The sequence below is a fragment of the Arachis stenosperma genome, chromosome 6, assembly GCF_014773155.1.
Source record: "Arachis stenosperma cultivar V10309 chromosome 6, arast.V10309.gnm1.PFL2, whole genome shotgun sequence".
Classification (NCBI taxonomy): domain Eukaryota; kingdom Viridiplantae; phylum Streptophyta; class Magnoliopsida; order Fabales; family Fabaceae; genus Arachis; species Arachis stenosperma.
In genome coordinates this window covers 80,646,509-80,654,160 of record NC_080382.1, presented here as the reverse complement: position 1 = coordinate 80,654,160, position 7,652 = coordinate 80,646,509, and the positions used below count along the sequence as shown (strand labels likewise).

The window sequence follows — 7,652 nt, the reverse complement described above, 5'->3', positions numbered from 1 at the left end:
TACTACTCTAGTGTCATTTGTAGGTGATGCTATTGCTTCAACCCATTAAGACACATAATCTACTGGTACCACGACATAGGTGTTTGTGTATGAAGATGGGAAGGGTCCCATGAAGTCTATACCCCATACATCAAACAACTCAATCTCTAGGATCCCTTGTTGAGGCATGTCGTGACCATGAGGGAGATTGCCAACCCTTTGGCAACTGTTACAGTTACGGACAAACTCTCTAGAGTCCTTAAAGAGTGTGGGCCATTAGAAGCCACTTTGGATAACCTTTGTGGATGTTCGCTCACCTCCAAGATGTCCTCCATAGTCTGAGCCATGGCAATGTCATAGGATTTTGTGTGCTTCTTTTTCAGACACACAACGTCAGATGATCGCATCTGAGCATCTCTTAAAGAGATATGGTTCATCCCACAAGTAGTACTTTGCATCATGCATGAGTTTTCGAGCTTACTGCCTATTGTACTCTTTAGGGATGAATCTTATAGCTTTGTAATTTGCAATGTCTATAAACCATGGTGCTGCCCGAATGGCAAAGAGTTGCTCATCTGGAAAGGTTTCGGATATGTCAGTGAAGGGAAGAAAATCCCCTACTATTGGTTCAATTCGAGATAAGTGGTCAGCCACTTGATTTTCTATTCCCTTTCTGTCTCTAATTTCTATATCAAACTCTTGCAGGAGTAGCACCCATCTTATAAGTCTGGGCTTAGAATCTTGCTTGTTGAGGAGATATTTTAGAGCATCATGGTCAGTATAGATAATCACTTTAGATTATACTAAATAGGATATGAACATGTCAAAGGCATAAACCACTGTAAGTAATTCCTTTTCTGTGGTGGTATAGTTTTTCTATGCATTATTTAGAATACGACTTGCATAATAAATGACATGCAGAAGCTTGTCATGACTCTGCCCCCAGAACTGCGCCAATGGCATGGTCACTGGCGTCACACATTAACTCGAATGGTAAGTCCCAATTGGCTGTAGAAATTACAGGCGTAGTGATAAGCTTAGCTTTTAGAGTCTCAAAGGCCTGTAGACACTCTTGTTCAAAGACAAATAGAGTGTCAGTGGTGAGTAAGTTGCATAGGAGTTTTGAGATTTTAGAAAAATCCTTTATAAACCTCTTGTAGAATCATGCATGTCCCAGGAAACTTCTGATTCCTTTGACATTAGTGGGTGATGGTAATTGCTCAATCACCTCCAACTTAGCTTGATCCACTTCTATTCCCTTATTTGAAATCCGATGCCCAAGGACAATTCCTTCAGTCACCATGAAGTGACATTTTTCCTAGTTTAAAACCAGAATTGTCTCTTGGCATTGTATGAGAACTAGGGCTACATGGTCAAGACAGGATTCAAATGAATCCCCAAACACAGAAAAGTCATCCATGAATACTTCAAGGAACTTCTCTACCATATTAGAGAAGATAGAGAGCATACCTCTCGGAAAGGTGGCAGGTGCATTGCACATGCCAAATGGCATCCTCCTATAAGCAAACACACCATATGGGCATGTAAATACTGTCTTTTCTTGATCCTGTGGATCTACTATGATTTGATTGTATCTGGAATAGCCATCCAGGAAACAAAAAAAGGCATGTCCTGCCAGTTTCTCTTGTATTTGATCTATGAATGGTAAAGGAAAATGAACTTTCCTGGTGGCATTGTTGAGCCTTCTATAGTCAATTCACATGCGCCGCCTGGTGGACGAAATTGTGATCACATCAATGTAGTACTCTTTGTTATTGTATGGAATCATTATTATGGCTCTTTGCTATGTGTGGACACAACTCCGTTCAACTAACCAGCAAGTGTACTGGGTCATCCAAGTAATACCTTACGTGAGTAAGGGTCGATCCAACAGAGATTGTTGGTATGAAGCAAGCTATGGTCGTCTTGTAAATCTCAGTCAGGCGGATAATAATTGATTATGGATAAGTTCGAAAATTATTAATAAACAGAAAATAAAATAGGATAGAAATACTTATGTAAATCAATAGTGGGAATTTCAGATAGGCATATGGAGATGCTGTGTTCTTGTTGAATCTCTACTTTCTTATTACATTCATCCAATTCTTCTTACTCCTTTCTATGGCAAGCTGCATGTAGGGCATCACCGTTGTCAATGGCTACATCCCATCCTCTCAGTGAAAATGGTCCTATGCGCTTTCACAGCACGACTAATCATCTGTCGGTTCTCAATCAGGTTGGAATAGAATCCCTTGATTCTTTTGTGTCTGTCACTAACGCCCAGCCTTCAGGAGTTTGAAGCTCGTCACAGTCATTCAATCCCAGAATCCTACTCAGAATACCACAGACAAGGTTAGACCTTCCGGATTCCCGGAATCCTACTCGGAATACCACAGACAAGGTTAGACTTTCCGGAATCCCATGAATGCTGCCATCAATTCTAGCTTATACCACGAAGAATCTATTGGGGAATCTAAGAGATATGCGCCCAGCCTAAGGTAGAACAGAAGTGGTTGTCAGTCACGCGCGTTCATAGGTGAGAATGATGATGAGTGTCACGGATCATAACATTCATCAAGTTGAAGTGCAACGAATATCTTAGAATAGGAATAAAAGAGAATTGAATAGAAAATAATAGTAATTGTATTGAAACTTGAGGTACAGCAGAGCTCCACACCCTTAATCTATGGTGTGTAGAAACTCCACCGTTGAAAATACATAAGTGAAAGGTTCAGGCATGGCCGAATGGCCAGCCCCCTTGGTCTAAGGACTAGGCGTCCAGAGATCTTCCAAGATGTATAATACACTAGTAAAAAGTTCTATTTATACTAAACTAGCTACTAGGGTTTACAGGAGTAAGTAATTGATGCATAAATCCACTTTCGGGGCCCACTTGGTGTATGTTTGGGCTAAGCTTGATCTATCCACGAGCTGAGGCTTCTTTTGGAGTTGAACGCCGAGTTATAGCGTGTTTCTGGCGTTTGACTCCAGACAACAGCATGTACTTGGCGTTGAGCGCCACTTTACGTCGTCAATTCTCGAATAAAGTATGGACTATTATATATTGCTGGAATGCTCTGGATGTCTACTTTCCAACGCCGTTGAGAGCGCGCCATTTCGAGTTCTGTAGCTCTAGAAAATCCATTTCGAGTGCAGGGAAGTCAGATTCCAACAGCATCAGCAGTCCTTTGTCAGCCTCCTATCAGAGTTTTGCTCAAGTCCCTCAATTTCAGCCAGAAATTACCTGAAATCACAGAAAAAAACACAAACACATAGTAAAGTCCAAAAATGTGAATTTAACATAAAAACTAATGAAAACATCCCTAAAAGTAGCTTGAACTTACTAAAAACTACCTAAAAATAATGCCAAAAAGGCATATAAATTATCCGCTCATCACAACACCAAACTTAAATTGTTGCTTGTCCCCAAGCAACTGAAAATCAACTAGGATAACTATAAATCCCAAAATATCAATGAATATTAATTCTAATTAGATGAGCGGGACTTGTAGCTTTTTGCTTCTGAACAGTTTTGGCATCTCACTTTTTCCTTTGAAGTTTAGAATGATTGGCTTCTCTAGGAACTTAGAATTTCGAATAGTGTTATTGACTTTCCTAGTTAAGTATGTTGATTCTTGAACACAACTACTTATGAGTCTTGGCCGTGGCCCTAAGCACTTTGTTTTCCAGTATTACCACCAGATACATAAATGCCACAGACACATGACTGGGTGAACCTTTTCAGATTGTGACTCAGCTTTGCTAGAGTCCCCAGTTAGAGGTGTCCAGATCTCTTAAGCACACTCTTTTGCTTTGGATCACGACTTTAACCACTCAGTCTCAAGCTTTTCACTTGGACCTGCATGCCACAAGCACATGGTTAGGGACAGCTTGATTTAGCCGCTTAGGCCTGGATTTAATTTCCTTGGGCCCTCTTATCCATTGATGCTCAAAGCCTTGGATCCTTTTTACCCTTGCCTTTTGGTTTTAAGGGCTATTGGCTTTTTCTGCTTGCTTTTTCTTTTTCTTTCTATATATTTTTTTCGCCATTTTTTTTTTCGCAAGCTTTTTGCTTTTTCACTGCTTTTTCTTGCTTCAAGAATCAATTTTATGATTTTTCAGATCATCAATAACATTTCTCTTTGTTCATCATTCTTTCAAGAGCCAATAATTTTAACATTCATAAACAACAAGATCAAAAATATGCACTGTTTAAGCATTCATTCAGAAAACAAAAAGTATTGTCACCACATCAATATAATTAAACTAAACTCAAGGATAATTTCGAAATTCATGTACTTCTTGTTCTTTTGAATTAGGAACATTTTTCATTTAAGAGAGGTGAAGGATTAATGGGATTATTCATAACTTTAAGACATAGTTACTAAACACTAATGATCATGAAGTAGAAACACAAAACATAGATAAACATGAAGCATAAAAATCGAAAAATAGAGAAATAAGAACAAGGAATGAGTCCACCTTAGTGAGGGTGGCGCCTTCTTGAAGAACCAATGGTGCTCTTTAAGCTCCTTTATGTCTCTTCCTTGCTTCTGTTGGATGATCCCTAGTAATTTTAGTGTTCCTATCCTTAGTTGCTTCCAATGATTATGTGGAGGAACATGTATCCCCTGAGGTATCTTAGGGATCTCTTGATTTGCAGTCAAATGTTCTACCACTGAGCTATAAACCCTTTGGATGAGTCTTTCCATCTCCCATGACTCAGAGGTGGAAGCTTTTGTCTTCCCTTTTCTCTTCTCTTTTTCTCTTTTTTTTTTTTTGAGGTTTCTCTGGCCTTAGGTACCATCAATGGTTATGGAAAAGAAAAAAGCTATGCTTTTACCACACCAAACTTAAAATGTTGCTCGCCCTCGAGCAAAAGAAGAAAGAATGGAAGAAGATATGGAGGAGAGGAAGAAATGTGGAGAAGTCGGCCATATGGGTGGGATTGGGTGGGGAAGAGATAGATGGATATGAGTGGTGAAGGGGGTTAATTGGGAAGAGTGTTTATTGGAAAGAATGTTAAGAAGATGAGTGGAGGTAGGTGGGGATCCTGTGGGGTCCACATATCCTGAGATGATCCTGTGGGGTCCACAGATCCTGAGATGTCAAGGATTTACATCCCTGCACCAATTAGGCATGTAGAATGCCTTTGCACACCATTCTGGTGTTTAAACACCGAGATGATGCACACTCTGGGCGTTCAACGCCCATGTGTAGCATGTTTCTGGCGTTGAACGCCAGTTCCATGCTTGTTACTGGCGTTCAGCGCCAGCTTTCCTCAAGGCACATTCCTGGCGTTCAAACGCCAGGATGTTGCTTGTTTCTGGCGTTCAGCGCCAGATTCATGCTCTGTTCTGGCGTTGAACGCCAGCCAGATGCTCCTTACTGGCGTTGAACGCCAGCCAGATGCTCCTTACTGGCGTTGAACGCCAGTCTGTCCTTCCTCCAGGGTGTGATTTTTCTTCTGCTATTTTTTGATTCTGTTTCTAATTTTTATATTTTTTTCGTGACTCCACATGATCATGTACCTAATAAAACACAAAATAACAATAAAATAAAATAAAATAAAAATTAGATAAATAAAATTGGGTTGCCTCCCAACAAGCGCTCTTCTAATGTCATTATCTTGACAGTGGGCTCTCATGGAGCCTCATAGGTGATCAGGTCAATGTTGTATAGTCCCAACACTAAACTTAGAGTTTGGATATGGGGTCTTAACACCAAACTTAGAGTTTGGTTGTGGCCTCCCAACACCAAACTTAGAGTTTGACTGTGGGGGCTCTTTTTGACTCTGAACTGAGAGAAGCTCTTCATGCTTATTCTCTTTTGTCACAGAGGGATGGCCATGTGCCTTAAACACAAGGTAGTCCCCATTCAATTGAAGGACTAATTCACCTCTGTTGACATCTATCACAGCTCCTGCTGTAGCTAGGAAAGGTCTTCCAAGGATAATACATTCATCCTTTTCCTTCCTGGTGTCTAAGATTATGAAATCAGCAGGGATGTAAAGGCCTTCAACCTTTACTAACACGTCCTCTACTATTCCATAAGCTTGTCTCAATGACTTGTCTGCCAATTGTAATGAGAACAAGGCAGGTTGTACCTCAATGATCCCCAGCTTCTCCATTACAAAGAGTGGCATAAGATTTATCCCTGACCCCAGATCACATAGAGCTTTTTCAAAGGTCAATGTGCCTATGGTACAAGGTATTAAGAACTTGCCAGGATCATGTCTCTTTTGAGGTAAAATTTGCTGAATCCAGGTATCTAGTTCACTAATGAGCAAGGGAGGTTCACTTTCCCAAGTCTCATTACCAAACAACTTGGCATTCAGCTTCATGATAGCTCCTAAATATTGAGCAACTTGCTCTCCATTCACATCTTCATCCTCATCAGAGGAAGAATAGTCTTCAGAGCTCATGAATGGTAGAAGGAGATTTAATGGAATCTCTATGGTCTCTATATGAGCCTCAGATTCCTTTGGATCCTTCATAGGAAACTCCCTCTTGCTTGAGAGACGTCCCAGGAGATCCTCCTCACTAGGATTTTCGTCCTTCTCCTCCTTTGTGCATTCGGCCATATTGATTACATCAATGGCCTTGCACTCTCCTTTTGGATTCTCTTCTGTATCGCTTGGGAGAATACTGGGAGGAGATTCAATGACTTTCTTATTCAGCTGGCCCACTTGTGCCTCTAGATTTCTGATGGAGGATCTTGTTTCACTCATGAAACTGAAAGTGGCCTTTGACAGATCAGAGACTAGATTGGCTAAATTAGAAGTGTTTTGTCCAGAATTCTCTGTCTGTTGGTGAGAAGATGATGGAAAAGGCTTGCTATTGCTCAGCCTATTACGTCCACCATTGTTAAAGCCTTGTTGAGGCTTTTGTTGATCCTTCCATGAGAAATTTGGATGATTTCTCCATGATGAATTATAGGTGTTTCCATAAGGTTCACCCATGTAATTTACCTCTGCTATTGCAGGGTTCTCAGGATCATAAGCTTCTTCAGAAGCTGCCTCTTTAGTACTATTGGATGCATTTTGCCATCCATTCAGACTTTGAGATATCATGTTAACTTGGTGAGTCAACACTTTGTTCTGAGCCAATATGGCATTCAGAGCATCAATTTCAAGAACTCCCTTCCTCTGAGGCGTCCCATTATTCACAAAATTCCTCTCAGAAGTGTACATGAATTCGTTATTTGTAACCACGTCAATGAGTTCTTGAGCTTCTGCAGGTGTTTTCTTTAGGTGAATGGATCCACCTGCAGAATGGTCCAATGACATTTTCGAAAACTCAGATAGACCATAATAGAATATATCTAATATGGTCCATTCTGAAAATATGCCAGATGGACACCTTTTGGTCAACTGCTTGTATCTTTCCCAAGCTTCATAGAGGGATTCACCATCTTTTTGTTTGAAGGTCTGAGCATCCACTCTAAGCTTGCTCAGCTTTTGAGGAGGAAAGAATTTATCCAAGAAGGCTGTGACCAGCTTATCCCAGGAGTCCAGGCTATCCTTAGGTTGTGAATCCAACTATATTCTAGCTCTGTCTCTTACAGCAAAGGGGAAAAGCATGAGCCTGTAGACTTCAGGATCTACTCTATTAGTCTTAACAGTCTCACAGATCTGCAAGAACTCAATTAAAAACTGGTAAGGATCTTCAGAT

At 40.5% G+C, this 7,652-nt stretch overlaps 1 non-coding gene across 1 annotated transcript; it reads left to right on the top strand.

Moving 5' to 3' along the window:
* Window positions 1–7,325: 7,325 nt before the first annotated feature.
* Window positions 7,326–7,429, top strand: LOC130937882 (small nucleolar RNA R71). The gene has a single exon (XR_009069075.1). It is a non-coding gene; the product is annotated as a small nucleolar RNA R71 (small nucleolar RNA).
* Window positions 7,430–7,652: the final 223 nt, after the last annotated feature.